This window comes from Saccopteryx bilineata, chromosome 6 (genome assembly GCF_036850765.1).
Source record: "Saccopteryx bilineata isolate mSacBil1 chromosome 6, mSacBil1_pri_phased_curated, whole genome shotgun sequence".
Taxonomy (NCBI): Eukaryota; Metazoa; Chordata; class Mammalia; order Chiroptera; family Emballonuridae; genus Saccopteryx; species Saccopteryx bilineata.
The window spans coordinates 184,648,061-184,665,066 of record NC_089495.1 but is presented as its reverse complement, the minus strand read 5'-3'; the positions used below and the strand labels follow the sequence as shown (position 1 = coordinate 184,665,066).

General features: G+C 49.3%; 1 protein-coding gene across 3 annotated transcripts in view; it reads left to right on the top strand.

Annotated features, from left to right (window-relative positions):
- Nucleotides 1–17,006, top strand: part of PHACTR3 (phosphatase and actin regulator 3) — a 166,743-nt gene that overhangs the window by 135,090 nt on the left and 14,647 nt on the right. The window lies entirely within an intron of this gene.

Sequence of the window (17,006 nt, the reverse complement as noted above, 5' to 3'; positions counted from 1 at the left end):
CTGTGCAACCTCCACATCCCACCATGCGCCGTCCCTGGGCTCCAAATGTGGCACCCACTGCCATGAACCAGCACAGCTAGTAATTCCAGGTACTGAGTGGGAATGGTGTGGAATTAAGAAAATAGACTTAAAGAGAAAACGATGGGCTCGGGAGGTCTCTTTGCAACGCAAGAGATAGCTTGCAAAAAGCCACCCTCCATCCTTCAACCTGCTTTATTTATAGGGCAAAGTGAGCTATTAGCAAATCAAAGAGATCACTAAAGCAAAGTCACATTTCCAAGGCATCCCAAGAATTCTCCCAAGTACAGAAAACCCCCACCATACATAACATCTTAACTTCACAAGACAAAGGATAAAAAGAAACTTGCCTCCAGTCTTTCAGAGGGACATAGAAGGTAGAACTAGTATAAACAATCCAGCACCATAGCAAACAGAAAGGTGTGGGGAAAAATAGCCTTTAGCAACTTCACAGAACAAGTGAGGTGGGGGGTTGGGCAGACTGTCGGCTTACTGCAAGTTCCCCACACCTCTGTCCCCCCAAAATTTAAACTTTGCAAAGACCCTGTTGGCTTTCGGTCCCCAACAACCCACAGCAGTTCTCAGCCTGGCTGCTGTGCACACTTGGGACCTCTGTCATGGGGGTTGGCCTGTGCACTGTCACATGCTTAGCAGCATCCTTGGTCTCTACATGTTACATCCCCTGGTGACAACCAAAACTTCCCCTTGACTTCGCCACCTGCCCTCCAGTGGAGAACAGTGGTGACTAGAACCAAGCAAGTGCCTGAGGAGTGAAGGGTGGCAGTTAGCAGAGACTGTGGCAAAGTGGGGAAGATGTGCCTTATGGGGGAGGGGGGAAGTGTCCCTATTCACTGTCACCTGGTCATTTTCCTGCAAGACTATGCATCCCGTGTTGCCAAATCTTCTAAGTGTTTCAAGAAAAGGCAGAGTTCTGTGTATTGGGGGGGGTAGTCTGTGTGCCAAACCAAGCCTGTTGCTGTTGGGCAATGACCTAGACCCAGCACTGAGCACCCTCTGTGTACAGCCCCCATGGGTGCCCTCAGTGGTCACCGGGGTCCTCTGGCTGGAGATCCAGGTGCTATGGGGACAGAACTGCATGGTGTGAGCCTTCGTGGCCAAGGTCTGTTGGGATTGTGTGCCCTGATACAGGACACCTAACAATGCGAAGGGCAGTGGTGTGAAAGTGTGATTTCAAGCACTGGGCAGCTCTCTAAGGTTGCTTTCTAAGAACCAGAGCAGAGGTTCACAGCTCCCCACCCCTTGGTTTTCTTATTTATGAAGAGAGTGCAGACTCTTTTATAAAAAAGTCATTGTGAGTTGCAGGGACATCCTTTACGGAAGGTGCTTGGCAGAGCCCAGGCCCTGTGGCAGATGCTCTGTCAGTCACCGTGCTCGCAGCTGGGTCCTCCAAGGCCCCCCTCAGGTCTAAGTTGCATGAGGCTGCCTGAGGCACAGATCTCTGTCAAGGTTCCTGGTGGTGACCATGGTCCTGAAATGGGACAGGGCTCCCCGTGGAGAAGCTTCTTTAAAATACAGATTTAGGAGCCCCACCCAGACCTGCTGTCCCTCTTGGGAGAGGGCATTTTAATGAATTCCCTGATACAGATGGGTTGAGGGAACCTCTCTACACTGGGCCTTCTTAGCCTCATGGGAGTGAGGTTGTCAGACCCCTTAAGCATTTTTAAAACAATTATTATTTTTTTATTTTATTTATTCATTTTTAGAGAGGAGAGAGAGGGAGAGAGAGAGAGAGAGAGAGAGAGAGAGAGAGAGAGAGAGAAGGGGGGAGGAGCTGGAAGCATCAACTCCCATATGTGCCTTGACCAGGCAAGCCCAGGGTTTCAAACCGGCAACCTCAGCATTTCCAGTTCGACGCTTTATCCACTGCGCCACCACAGGTCAGGCAGAACCTTTAAGCATTTGACATTTGCTGCCTGGTTATCAGCAAAGACGCTGTGGCAGTCACTGGAGGTAACAGCCATGGGGTTGGACACCCCTCCATTAGCTCATGCATTCCTGGATAGCAGGGCTGATGGCCACCCTGGTGCTGGGTACAGACAAGATGCTTGAAAAACACTCGTGGGAGGGAGGGAAACGTGGGTGGGCCAATCCCTGAGAGGGGACCTGATGGCCACAGGGGAAGCAGAGACCTGAGCACAGGACACACACACCAGGGCAGGGAGAAGGGGCCCATGTAGGACAGGGACACCTGAGACAGAGGTCAGCCCCCGCCACAGGCATGCTCTTTCAGAGGCCCTTGAAGAGAACCATCCTGATCAGCATTTCCTAAAGAGATGACAAGTATTAGGTGGTCAATAAGTCTGAGAACCGCTTTCACAAGTGGTTTCTTTGCCACTGGACTTGTCAGAGCCTTTAATGCAGTAATGCCCATTGTATTCTGCAGGAGGGGACAAAGGGTCTTCCTGAGTATCTCAGGGACATCTCCAGGCCACCCTGGGGACCCACCACCTGTTGATGCTTAGATATTTTCCTCCGAGTTTTTGCTTTTACATCAGCAGTAAAGTAGAGCATTCCTCTGCTGTCGTCCTCATGTGAGCGTTTTTCCAGGGTCCCTCCTGGTGGGAATGGTGTCACAGAGCATGCACGGTACTTACCAGGCGTTGCCAGATTGCTCTTCCAAGTTGCTCTTTCGGTTTACATTTCTGCCCTACATCATCAAAGCTCCTGCCCCACAAGCCCGTCATGGACACTCACCTGTCCCAGTGTGTTGTGACCAGGCTCACAGATGCCCATGCAATCATGGGACGTTCTGTCGGTGTGTTGTTTCTCATTTCTAGAGAGATCGAACAAGTTCTTTTCAGTGTCTATCAGCTCTTTGGTTTCTTCCTTTTTTCATGTACTTCACCTGCATCATAATGATTTTAGGAGTTGACTTTGGAAATAGTCGCTTCCAGTCCTTGCCCAGTTTTGTAAGCTGCACCATCCTCTCTGCAAGACTTGTATTTCATCTTGTTCACATTTTTTTTGGATATGCAGCATTTGTCATTTTTTTTTTTTTTTTGTATTTTTCTTAATTTGGAAACGGGGAGGCAGTCAGACAGACTCCCGCATGCGCCCGACTGGGATCCGCCAGCATGCCCACCAGGGGGCGATGCTCTGCCCATCTGGGGCGCCGCTCTGTTGCGACCAGAGCCATTCTAGCGCCTGAGGCAGAGGCCATGGAGCCATCCTCGGCTCCTGGGCCAACTTTGCTCCAATGAAGCCTTGGCTGCAGGAGGGGAAGAGAGAGACAGAGAGGAAGGAGAGGGGGAGGGTGGAGAAGCAGATGGGTGCTTCTCCTGTGTGCCCTGGCTGGGAATCAAACCTGGGACTCCTGCACACCAGGCCAACGCTCTACCACTGAGCCAACCGGCCAGGGCCCAGCATTTGTCATTTTTAAGGTCCTACGTTACCAATCATATGTGTTAGGCATCAGCAGACTCTTGCTGTGAGGGGCTGGGTTGAAACTTGTGGCTTTGTGGACCCGGGTCTCCTGTAACTACACAACCATGCTCTTGTAGCCCTAACACAGCCCTGGATGGTATGGGATGAGTGGGCAGCCTGTAATGAATGTAAGCAATAACTGCCAATAAGACTTTATTTTCAAACTGCCGATGTGACTAAGTTTGCGGACCTTTGTTCTTGTGTGTGGCTCGTATTATCTTTGCTGTGTTGGAAAAATTCTTCCCTCCCCAGAGGTGAAACAAAGACTCTCTCATGGTCTTACTTTTGCAACTGCCTTCCAACGATTCCAATGGGTAATGGTTTTCTATTTGATAAAGAAACCAAATTCTCCTTGAAAGTATTAAGTGGGTTCATTTAAAGAAAAACTAAATACTCAATGATAGTATCTGTGGTTCAAAAATAGAACAGAGTTCAGGTGGGGTACGTGGTGTGGAGAAGCTCGGGACCAGCCTGCTTGTGCAGAGGGGGTGGGAGTTATGCAGAGGGCCTCAGTTTCCTCCCTTACCCACTGAAGCTGGGACTAATTTTATACCTGGGGCTAGAATGTAGTAGCAGCTCCTTGGACCTTTGTCATTATGTTTAAAAATGGGAATGCAGCCCCCAGATTAGATGCAGAGCATCTGTTAACAAATTGTGTCTGGGAAGTCAGAGGCGTCCCTCTTGCCCCCAGTTTGCTTTCCCTACAGAAATAGTTTAATTGGATCCCTTTGTCTTTGTTTATACTCCTTTTGGAAATTCTTCTGCCATTACTTGCTAAATAATTCAGCCTCTTGTTGCCATGGCAACAAGCCATTTCCCCCCCCATATCCTGAAGGGCAGTTGGTGTTCTTGTTTTGTTATTTCCAGACCCTTACAATTTGATCTTTTGGGCACTCCGATGGAAGTGATCAGCGTGTTCCCTGTCCGCCTGCCCCCAGTGGCACCCTCTGTGCTGGACCGGGGGACCTGAGTAGATTCAGAGGAGTAAAGCTCTGTGCCCATTCCCGTCCCCTTCTGTGAAGGGCCCAGCTCACCTTTAGCACCTGCGTAAATGGACCGGCACATAGGGACCCACGGCTCACACAGTAGAGGCGTGTTCTGGAAATTTCTGCACACAGGCAGAGTTATCACCCCATCCCGGGGGCATGCACACACCCTCGAGGGCAGCCTGCAGTAAGTGTGCCCAACAGAATTTCTAAGTGTCAACCCCGTACAGTATGTGTCGCTTACTTTCCCTCATTTAACTTCATTCTTACAGGAGCCCAGTAAAGCAGGTGTTATCATCCCCTCCACTTTACAGAGGAGAAAACTAAGTCTTTTTTTTATTTTTTAATTTTTTAAATTACAGTTGACATCACTGCTGTATCCGTTTCAGATGGACAGCATAGTGGTTAGACATTTATATACCTCACCAGGTAAGGTAAGTATAGTACTCACCTGGCCCCGTACATAGTTAGTACAATATTATTGACAGTGTCCCCTAGACTGTGTTTTACATCCCGGCGACCGTTCTGTAACCCTGATCTGTCCTTCTCCACCCTGTCATCACTTTCACACAGCCGCCTCCCCTCCTGCCGGGCAAGCCTCAGTCTGTTCTCTATATCTGAGTCTGTTTTGTTTTGTCCTTTGAGTCTACATGTAAGTGAATCACACATTTGTTTTTCTCAGTCTTTGACTTATTTTACTTAATACTCTCTAGGTCCATCGATGTTGTTGCTAAAAAGAATTTCATTCTTTTTTGTTAATGAGAAAAACTTGCCCAGGGTCACACAGCCAGGAGGAGGCTGGGTGCAGCCCTTGGGACACCACGCCCTGTCCTCAGGTGCAGCGCTCGGGGAGGGGACAGCCTCGCCTCGCCTCATGACCTTAGACTCAGCTTTGCGTTCTCTTTTACTCATTTGGCTTGGGGGGGGGGGGGCATTCAGACCTGCAGCCAGCACGTTGGGCCTCTGGGTGCAAAGTGCTTCATGCCTGTGTTAGGGTGGGTGGCAGGAAATGATGTGACTGTCCCCCAACATGGAGCAGAGGAGCTAGTGAAAACACTCAGAAATCTGAGATTCATGGCCGAGCATGGGCTTTGGGGAAACGTGAGTAGGCGAGTTCCCACCCCAGCCTTCACCAGGCAGGTTCCACCCCAGCTGTGAGTTTGTGCAAACACCACCATCTTCAGCACTCCCTCCTGGGTGTAAAATGGTGACTGTTGATGGCACCTTCCTCCCTGGGGCCCCTTGGAAGGTTCCAGGTCAGTCCCTGTAAAAATACATAAAAGCGCGTTCCTGGCAGGAGGTACTCAAGCGATAGAGCTGCTGCTGTTCTGGTCCTGGCGGGGCCACTCCTGGGCTAGTTGTCGCCTGTGGAGGGGGGAGGCCAGGCCACAGGCCTCAGTGAGGTTGAAGGGAGCTCGCTGTGGTAACAGTTCCTGGGCGGCCATGGAAGCTGGCAGGCAGCAGGGGTGGTAGCTTTCTCCTGTTGTTGATGACTGTTGTTATTCGTGGCTGGTGTGTAATTTGCCCGGAGACAGAAGAGCCTGGCAGGCAGTGTCTGAGTGATGCTCAAACCTTCTATTAACTCCCCTGGGGGGTCCTTCTCCTGGGACCCGATCACGATCTCGTTGTAAGGAGCTGATAAGTGCTTGGAAACATCCTTCAGAAGCAGGCACTGGGAGTGTCAACACGGGTGTTAAGTGACCCTCAGCTCATCCCTATGGACACTCTGTTCTGAATCTGGAACAGGCTGCTACCAGCAGGCCATCCTGAAAATATGAGTCCCAGGGGAAACAGTGTCGTGAGATGCTGATCCCACCCCTGAACCCACACAGTCACCTGGAATCACCTGGAATCTGCAGAATTTGGAGGAGAGGGGGCTTGTCCTTCCTTTTTTTTTTTTTTTTTTTTTAACAGGGACAGAGACAGAGAGAGACAGAGAGAGGGATAGACAGGGACAGACAGACAGGAACAGAGAGAGATGAGAAGCATCAATCATTAGTTTTTCGTTAACACCTTAGTTGTTCACTGACTGTTTTCTCCTATGTGCCTTGACTGTAGGCCTTCAGCAGACCGAGTAACCCCTTGCTCGAGCCAGCAACCTTGGGTCCAAGCTGGTGAGCTTTTTGCTCAAGCCAGATGAGCCCATGCTCAAGCTGGCGACCTCAGGGTCTCGAACCTGGGTCCTCGGCATCCCAGTCCGACGCTCTATCCACTGCGCCACTGCCTGGTCAGGCAAGGTTTGCCCTTCTTAAGGGTATGAAAGAGAAGGGCACAGCTTAATAATCATGGAGGGCTAGACCCCAAAGCGTTAGACTTGTTTCTTTCATTCCACTGAACCTTCAAGACCCGGGGTCTCAGTTCTGTGGATGGACACAGAGTTGTGAAAATACAGAAACCGTTTTGTTTTTCCCCCTTGGGCTTACTAAAAAAAAGAGAGAAGAGTGAGACTTTTAATTGCCAGAAAGGAAGCCACTCCTTTGGGAAGTGTGGATGCTTCATTGCTGGGGGTGTGGGATTGCACACTAACAGCCAGCCATTGATAGGTATTTGCTGACTTCCCTCCTCCCAACCTGTGCTGGGTGGGAGCCTGCCTAGTCATCCTGAGTGACTTGAATCCAGTCCCTCAGGCATCACCCAGGACAGGGGACAAAGAAGCATGCCTGTTAATAATGGTCGTTGGGGCATAAAACTGAGGACTTTCTACCTTAAATCAGGAACAAGACAGGGTTGTCCACTCTCTCCACTCTTATTCAACGTGGTGCTAGAAGTTCTGGCCAGAGCAATCAGACAAGACAAAGAAATAAAAGGCATCCATATCGGAAAAGAAGAAGTAAAGCTATCACTTTTTGCTGATGATATGATCCTATACATCGAAAACCCGAAGGACTCCACAAAAAGATTATTAGAAACAATAAACCAATACAGTAAGGTCGCAGGATACAAAATTAACATACAAAAGTCCATAGCCTTTCTATATGCCAACAATGAAATATTAGAAAACGAACTCAAAAAAATAATCCCCTTCACGATTGCAACAAAAAAAATAAAATACCTAGGAATAAACATAACAAAGAACGTAAAGGACCTATATAATGAAAATTACAAAGCATTGTTAAGGGAAATCGAAAAAGATACAATGAGATGGAAAAATATTCCTTGTTCTTGGATAGGAAGAATAAATATAATCAAAATGGCCATATTACCCAAAGCAATATACAAATTTAATGCAATTCCCATCAAAATCCCTATGAGATTTTTTAAAGAAATGGAACAAAAAATCATCAGATTTATATGGAACTATAAAAAACCCCGAATAGCCAAAACAATCCTAAGGAAAAAGAATGAAGCTGGGGGCATTACAATACCTGACTTTAAACTATATTATAGGGCCACGATAATCAAAACAGCATGGTATTGGCAAAAAAATAGACACTCAGACCAATGGAACAGAATAGAAAGCCCAGAAATAAAACCACATATATATGGTCAAATAATCTTTGATAAAGGGGCCAACAACACACAATGGAGAAAAGAAAGCCTCTTCAACAAATGGTGTTGGGAAAACTGGAAAGCCACATGCAAAAGAATGAAACTCGACTACAGCCTGTCCCCGTGTACTAAAATTAATTCAAAATAGATCAAAGACCTAAATATAAGACCTGAAACAATAAAGTACATAGAAGAAGACATAGGTACTAAACTCATGGACCTGGGTTTTAAAGAACATTTTATGAACTTGACTCCAATGGCAAGAGAAGTGAAGGCAAAGATAAATGAATGGGACTACATCAGAATTAAAAGTTTTTGCTCAGCAAGAGAAACTGATATCAAAATAAACAGACAGCCAACTATATGGGAACTGATATTTTCAAACGACAGCTCAGATAAGGGCCTAATATCCAAAATTTACAAAGAACTCATAAAACTCAACAACAAACAAACAAACAATCCAATAAAAAAATGGGAAGAGGACATGAACAGACACTTCTCCCAGGAAGAGATACAAATGGCCAACAGATATATGAAAAGATGTTCAGCTTCATTAGTTATTAGAGAAATGCAAATCAAAACTACAATGAGATACCACCTCACTCCTGTTAGATTAGCTATTATCAACAAGACGGGTAATAGCAAATGTTGGAGAGGCTGTGGAGAAAAAGGAACCCTCATTCACTGTTGGTGGGACTGTAAAGTAGTACAACCATTATGGAGGAAAGTATGGTGGTTCCTCAAAAAACTGCAAATAGAACTACCTTATGACCCAGCAATCCCTCTACTGGGTATATACCCCAAAACCTCAGAAACATTGATACGTGAAGACACATGTAGCCCCATGTTCATTGCAGCACTGTTCACAGTGGCCAAGACATGGAAACAACCAAAAAGCCCTTCAATAGAAGACTGGATAAAGAAGATGTGGCACATATACACTATGGAATACTACTCAGCCATAAGAAATGATGACATCAGATCATTTACAGCAACATGGTGGGATCTTGATAACATTATAAGGAGTGAAATAAGTAAATCAGAAAAAAACAAGAACTACATGATTCCATACATTGGTGGAACATAAAAATGAGACTAAGAGACATGGACAAGAGTGTGGTGGTTACCAAGGGTGGGGGGGGAGGGAGGACATGGGAGGGAGGGAGGGGGAGGGGGAGGGGCACAGAGAACTAGATAGAGGGTGACGGAGGACAATCTGACTTTGGGCGAGGGGTTTGCAACATAATTTGATGACAAAATAACCTAGACATGTTTTCTTTGAATATATGTACCCTGATTTATTAATGTCATCCCATTACCATTAATAAAAATTTATTTAAAAAAAAAATAATAATGGTCGTTGGTGACAGTTATGAAGTGCCTTCTGTGTACCATCTCCCTGGTAAGTGTTTCATGGATATTATCTCCTTGGAATAGATTCAGTGGTCTTATTTTTCAGATGAGGAAGATGCTCAGAGCAGTGCAGTCACTTGCCCATGATCACACAGCAGGAAACATAGGATAGGTTCCTGGTCATCTGATCCACACCAGTTCCCACATCTGACTATGCTTCCAGATCACCAGAGAGCTTAGTGCAAACACACATTCACATGCCTGGACCCCACTCCAAACCTCCGGAGTAGGAATCTATTTAACAGAGATTTTCTCTCCCGAGTGTCACTGCCCACCATATGCTTCACTGTGTCCCCTTCCTCAGGAACTTGGGAGACTATTCTTTGAGGCCATGGGCTCAAAATAAGCGTTGCTTCAGCCTAACAGTGGATGTTAGTATCTCACAATGCACATTTTATAATTGTGTTTCCCTTTTTGCTTTGGCCACCAGGAAGCTCAGAGCTAAGTGTGCAGCTACCATTGGCAACTGTGTTGTATCATTTTCGGTGTGTGTCTGCTTTGGACCTTCTGTTATAGTCTCCTTGCCTCAATTTTCTCACCTTTTTTTTCTTTTTATCTTTATGTGGTACATTTTTTAATACATGATTTCAAATCCATTTCTAGATTTTATTATAAAAATGTTAGTAAAAATATTTTTTATGGTGGCCTTTCTAGTATATGTCAGATTTTCTCACACAATCCAATGCTTCTAGCATAGTCATAGAGTTGGGTATTCATTGCCACAATTTTAGAACATTTTCATTCCCCCCCAAAGAAGCCCCTCATCCCTTAACTGTTTCCCTAATCCCTGGAGCAATGCCTAGGTCATGTGGGCATTTTGCAGTTACGGTCACCAGGATTGAGGGGACACTACACATAAGGCCCATCCCAAACAATATTGAGCATTAGTGTCACCATCGTCATCATCATCAGCTTTGTTTTCACCACTACCATCATCTTCCTCAAGGTCTTCACCATCGTCACCATCTTATATTTGTCAGTGTCTTTATCATCTGCCTCTTATTATCTCTTTTGTCTTCACCATCACCTTTGGCAACATCTTCACCAACATCTGTATCATCATCATTACTCTCTTCATCTTCCTCGTCCCCTTCGTCATGGTGGTCATCTTCATGCTCTTTAATGTCTAAGATACATAGGTAGGAAGACGTCCGGGGCTTTATCTCTCCATGTTCCGAGGGATTGAAGGCCAACATCTCGGGCCGGGTGAGGAGCCTCGTGTGGACTCCTGCCTGGACAGGAAGTGGTGGGCAGGGCCAGGGTATCGCAGATCCGGCAGGGCTCGCCCGGGATACCATCCACCAGCAGTGACCTGGTGGGATGGCAAGACATCCCTCTGGCCGGGTCTGGCTCTTTGGATTTTGAGTTCCCAGGAAAAAAGACAATTTGTGTTTAGCAGTTTTCTCTGCTTTGCCTCTTTTTATGATGCAGCACCTTGTACTCAACTTGCTTTCTCAGTCTCTGGGAAGTCTGGCTGTGACTGGGGCTTCAGAGTCTCTTCGCTTAGAAACCTCAGGGTACACTGAGGTCAGGTCTGTTCTTTCCAGATAAACCCTCCCAAGCCCTAACTAGATGCCACCAGCCTGCTGCTGCTGTGGTGAGGGGCCTACCCACGATTTTACACAGCCCCCAAGGTTGAGAAGAACGCCAAGATTTTTAGGGCACGCTCAAAGATTTATTACAAAAATGCAAAGAGAATGCGTGGGACAGAGCTATGACCAGGTCCTATGGGATGTCGTGGGGAGGGTGCCCTGATCTCCGTCCTGGAGGGAGGGGGTGAGGCCAGCCTGGATGTCAAGTGTGGTGTGGACCTTACACATTCTGCTTTCAAAGGTAGCTAAGAAACAGAAAAGAGCACTTCTAAATTGGGGAAAGTTGAACAAGATCTAAGCCTCAGAGAACATAAACCTAAGTCCTGGTCTTTGGGGAAGCACGTGGGGTGTGCACAGGGGGAGAGCCACGGGTGGGCTCCATGGTGCCGGCAGAGAGGGCTCGGGCTCCCTGGTTTGGTGTCCCTGTGGAGTGAGCCCGCCTCCTGTGAGTCATCCCACGGGGGCAGCTGCTCTTCATTTCTCCTGGTTGCTTGCGAGTCTGTCCAGGAAGGCACAGCATGTTTTATAAGAAAAGGCAGGACAACATCTACCTCTCTTCAGTGTCAATAAACATGACTCCCAAACCCAGGGGAGCAGGTGGTCTGGTGGGTTTGGAGATCTCCTGGCTAAAAATCATGGACTGAATGAGCCCAGACTAGTCACTTGACCTGGGTGTGTACTGCTTTCTCTCAGCTGTTTGCAGGGACTGAAGAATACACCCAGTTCTGCTTGACCTGGATCAGGGCTTATCCTGTGAGTAACAATCATAGCAATACTAATGCAATGATAGTTCCCTAACATTTACTAAACTCATGTTACATGCCCAGGGCTATGCTTTGCCTGCATGCACTCAAGCCTAAGATGTAAATGCTCAGAGAGGTTAGCTAAGATGTACAAAGTCACACAGCTAAGTAGATGACGGACTGAAATTGGATGCTAACTGGCTGGCTCATTCTGGATGTTGTACCTGGAACCACCCTACTTCATAGAATAGTTGTAGACAGACCTGGCGTGGTAGTTTCAACAGTCCCTGAGGACCCAGGCTCCTTTATCTTCCTGCTCAATTATCCTCCATGGTCCAGTATGGCTGCCAGAGCATCAAACATCACATTGAAGTCCCAATGGTGCATCCATCCCAGTGGAGACCGATCTTACGGAGGTGCTCCCCAGACGCTCCTCAGCACACCTTTCCCTTGGTCACCTCTTCATGTAACCATCTTAGCTGGCAAAGAGGCTGCACTGAACAGAATCAACTCTCTGGTGCTACTTAAGGAGACTGAAGATTGGGTATTAGCAGTTTCTGGTACTGTAGGTGTGTAGAGTAGCTTTGTTGAATAGACAGATCAAAGGAACAAGGAAGGAATGAACAAACAGATGAGTGAGTGGAACACATTTCTTCTGTTGAGTAGCAGCGATTTCCAAAGCAGTCTGATTGGAGGAGTCTACATGAAGCCCATGCAGGTTCAGAATTTTCTAGTGCCTCATTTTCCTGGCTGTCCAGTGCGGGGCCCAGGGCATCTTGTCAGGGAGCTGGGGAGGGGAACTCTGAATGCCTCTAGGGTGACGTGGACAGCTATGCTGTCTCTCCTCAGTGGTAAACCCACCACGACATTTCAGTTCAAGCATAGATACTTCTTTATAACCTCTGTGTGCCTTCTTCATAACCACTGTCAATACTGGGTCCTGGGGAAGGAGAAAGGGATTAAAAGGACTTTGGCACTGCCTTCGAGACAAGGGCACCCAGAGGGAGGTCAAGTAAGAGGGTGTGTGACATGAACAGGGTTACACAGCATGTAGCAGGGGACACAGGAAGTACTTCTAGCAGGCCATGGCACCTAGGTGCCATGGGGTCCTGGGTTCCCTTGGGGTGACCAACCTCCCCTCACTGGGCTGGCAAGGTCAGATTCCCCTCAGCTCCGATGATATTCTGTGTTCTGCAGGAGTTGTTTGTGTGTAGGTAATGCCGTTTCTTTAAAATCGAGGACAGATGGAAGTGGAGTTTGTGTTCCTCTGTGCCTCGGTATCTCGTTGTCCAGGGTTTGCCCGCTTACCCCAGCGTTGCTGGGCCCTTGCCGTGTGCCACAGGAGCTGTGCTAGATGCTCCCCCACCGCCTTTGTCCCCAGACCTGCTGAGGAGAGACAGAGATAGGAGCTGTTAAGAGGCCCAGTGTGGGAGCCTCTTGGCCGAGGGGGAGCGGGGTGGGGAGAGGGGTCCAGGCTTCCTGAGTTGGGGACTAGAGAGAGGTGCGCCCTGAGGCTGCCCTCTGTGCCCAGATGCCCAGCAGACCTGCCCAGGCAGGTGGGGAAGGGAAGGCCTGGAGGAGGGACTGTCTGAGCAGAAGCTCTGAGGTGGGAAATGCAGTGCCTGAGGAGGGGCGGCCACCAGGTGCCGTCGGGGCAGGGAGGCAGGAGGAACAGAAGGCAAGGGCCTGTGCCCGGCAGGCGCTCCAGATGATGAAATGATCTTAGTGCCAGGGAGCAGGCAGTGGGGAGCATTATGTGTTTTAAGTTCTGAATAAGGGACAGATACACGCAGTAAACACGAAATGGTGATCTGGCTCCCACCCCACCGCTCTGCCCAGGGGTAGCCCTGCGTTCCAGGCCGAGTTGTGTGAAACCACTCCAAAGCGGTTTACATGAGTGGAAATGGCCCCGAGGTACTTAGTGTACAGTAACCCGTTTACCCAATGGATACCACAGGTCCTGCTCGGGGCTGAGCTTGCCACCTGGAGGGGTCACAGTCCCTCAGGGAGGCTGGGTGGACTCTAGCCCTCCACATAGGACACTGGGTGATGAATGAGAAAGCCAATAGAAGAAATTACAAGCATGATTTGTTTATGCTCTGAACATTTGATTCTCACCAAAGTCGCACAGGTGCGCATGTGTCTGACTGTCTTCTCAGCTGGAATCAAGGACGTCTTGCTGGGGGAGGGTCCTCTACAATTTCCAGTGTTGGCTCTTTGAGACAAGTGAGGCTTCAAAGACGCTTGGAAGCTGTCTAAGTGCAGCATCCTTCCAGAGTTTTAGAGTTTTCCAGCTTTTATACTTTTCTCCACATGGGCCGACAGCAATACTTTAGCTTCTGGTCTTGAGTGGCTTCAAAGCATCCCACTCAGTTCTCATAGCACGCTTTCTGTTTACATCCATGTTGAGTTGTTGAATCGCCATGCAGAAAGTTTAATTGAATCACCTAATTACAGGAACAAGTTTCCCTGGTGCGCACAGATTAGGTAGCAAAGGACCCTGCTGCAGATCACCGAGGAGGGCAGCTGGGGGGGGGGGGGCAGGGGCTGCCTGCCGGGCGTGGTCAGTGGATTCTGCTTTTCCAGAAGGACTCAGCACCTTGGTTAACTGGGCGGAGTTGAAAAACTGGCAAAAACTTGAGAGAGCGTCTCCCACAATATTGTCATCCTTGCTTATAGGAGAGAAAGCTGTGTTGGTCAGAGTGAGTAGGGGATAAATTAGAGATTTATTGTTAAGGCACAGGCTTAGGTGACGGGGGGGGGGGGGGGGGGGCGGGGGCAGAACCCATGGGCCAGGCCTTCGTGAAAGGCTGGAACCCTCGGGCTACAAAGGCCACAAAACAGAAAACATGCACTTGAGAGCAAGTAGTGCAGAGAGAAGTTGGTTACTTTAGCTGGAATAGTCGGGGTAGGTTTCCTGGAGCAGGAAACATTTAGGCTGAGCCATGGGAAGGAACAGTCTTCTAGACAGAGGGAACAGCATATATATATATGAGCCCTAAGGTAGGAGTAAGCTTAGCATGTCAGTGTGACTAAAAGAAACCAAAGTAGGAGGAAGTGGGGGAAGGCAGGTGGGAAGGTGGGAGCCAAGGCCAGCAGAAGGGCGAGGGCTAGGCCATGGGTATTCAGCACGTTTTCTGCCCATGCGCCATCCCACAGGTGCCAGGATCTCACTGAGTGTCTCCAGCCCAGCAGGTGCCAGAGGCTGCAGCCCAGGCCTGGGGAAGCCAGCGTCATATAGGCAGGGCGGCTGGGCCTATAAGAGGCCAAGCAGAGGTGGTAGGGAGGCTCCCACTGCAGCCCCGCTGCCTCTCCTGGTCCATGGGGCACGTTCTTTCTCCGTCACTGCCCTCACCCTGCACTCCTGCACGGTCTGTGATCCATTCCTCCTGCGAGCTTGCTCGCTCTTCCTCGCACCCCAATCGTGCCTGGGCCTCTCCTCCACACTCTGCATTCCTCCTTTCAAAAAGAACATTGGGCATGGTTGGGCGGTAGGGTGGGCATTACCCACCTAGACTGAGAGAAAAGAGAAAGTACCTCTCAACAGATAGAAACATGTCTGGCCTTGAAAGCCCGGTCTCCCTCCAGCAGCGTCACCCTTTGGGCCTGGGTGGCTGGCTCGCTGCAAGCCCTGCAGACCTGAACCGCCACAGCAGAGGAGGCAGGAGGTTGGGTGCCAGGTGTTCGGTGCTCAGGTGTGGCCCACGCCCTACACAGGGCCCTGCGTATGTCGATCCTGTCATGCTCACCATAAACCTGCGAGGGAGACCATCATCTCCTGCGTCCAGGCACACAGAGGGACCCCTGCCCTGGGAGTGAGTGGCGGGGAGGGGGCAAACTCCAAACCCCAGAGCCGTCCCCCCTGCCCGGAATGAGCCCAGGAGGCTTGGCCCTTAGGGCAACAGAGGAGAGCCTGTGGCCTGAAGGTATTCAGAGGAGAGCCTGTGGCCTGAAGGTATTCGACGGGTGCGCCTGGGGACGGACACCTTCCTGGGTGTCAGCAAGCCCACAGTTAGTGGCAAAAGGGGTCCTGCCCAAGCCCCAGGGGCTTCCCAGAGGAGGTGAGGTGGCTGCGCCAGTGCTCAGGGTTGGAGCAGCGTCCTGTGTGGCCGTGGTGGTTGTCACAGTGACAGGGATTTCTGCATTTGGGGAGCAAGCCTGGAGGCCCTGCAGTGAAGGGCGCTTCTGAGCAGCCAAGTTACCACACACTCCACTTGATTCCCGGTGCCCCTCGGGCCTTCACTCGGGTACAAAGCCTGCTGTGATTACCTGCGCCTGCAGCCTACGTGCTGCAACCGCACACAGTGATTTGTCACAGGGAGCGTCCCCGGATGCAAGTGCCTTGGAAATTGATGAAAGTGTTTCCCTTGTTTCCCTCTGAACCTTACTAGTAATTGCTCATTTCGGGAACAGCTCCCCCATAGCACTGTTTCTTGGCGCTTGTGCGTGCGTGACCAGGAGGGGACTCTGGGGCCCTGCCTTGGTAGCTGATGTTGTCACAGTGACTGTTTTGTGTAGCATTGTGTGTGAACACTCACATGTTGAATGTATACAGGGTTGGGCAAAAGTAGGTTTACAGTTGTTCATGTAGGAATAATACAAATATCATTTCTAAATAACTAGTACAAGAATGAACTGTTGCGCATGCTCACAAGTGTGAACTTACTTTACCCTGTCTCCCCCCTCCCCCATATTATTTGATTAGAACTGATCTTCCTTCCTCCTCTGTTACAGCTAGGACATTGCATTGATTTTTAAAATGAGGTGTACAGGAGAGATGGAGAGTTAGAGTGACAGTTGTTATAAAGCAGTGTGGGGTTGGGGACCCCTGAGTTAGGAGAGGGATGTCTATGCCCCAGGAGGGCAGTGTGAGGAGCTCGTGGGGGTAGTCATTGGCCATTGGGGGTGATCATTGGTCAGGAGGCACCTGCCTGTCACCAGCAGGGCAGAGGTCCCTGTAGACTCACTCACAGGCCTTTGATGTCCTGATTTCAGTGGGGACCCTGGGGTTCGGGCTTATCATGAAAATGGGGCTCATGTTTCAGAAAGGCCAGCCTGCTGCTGTGGGGGCCAGTGGGAGGGCAGCTGGGGGGCTGGGGCCCATGGAGGCTGTCATAGAAGCTGGTGGCCGGGCTCAGGTGGCCAGGGGATAGAGAGAGGAAGATGGACGTGTGCGGTGTTGGCACACGGAACCCCGTGGACTGGAGATTCCTGAGGGCTGAGGGTAAGGAGTAAAAGAGTTGCCCAGGGGTGTGGGGCAAGTGACTGGGTGATGGCCAGTGCCAGAATCTGAGACAGGGACGCTGGGAGATGAGCAGGGT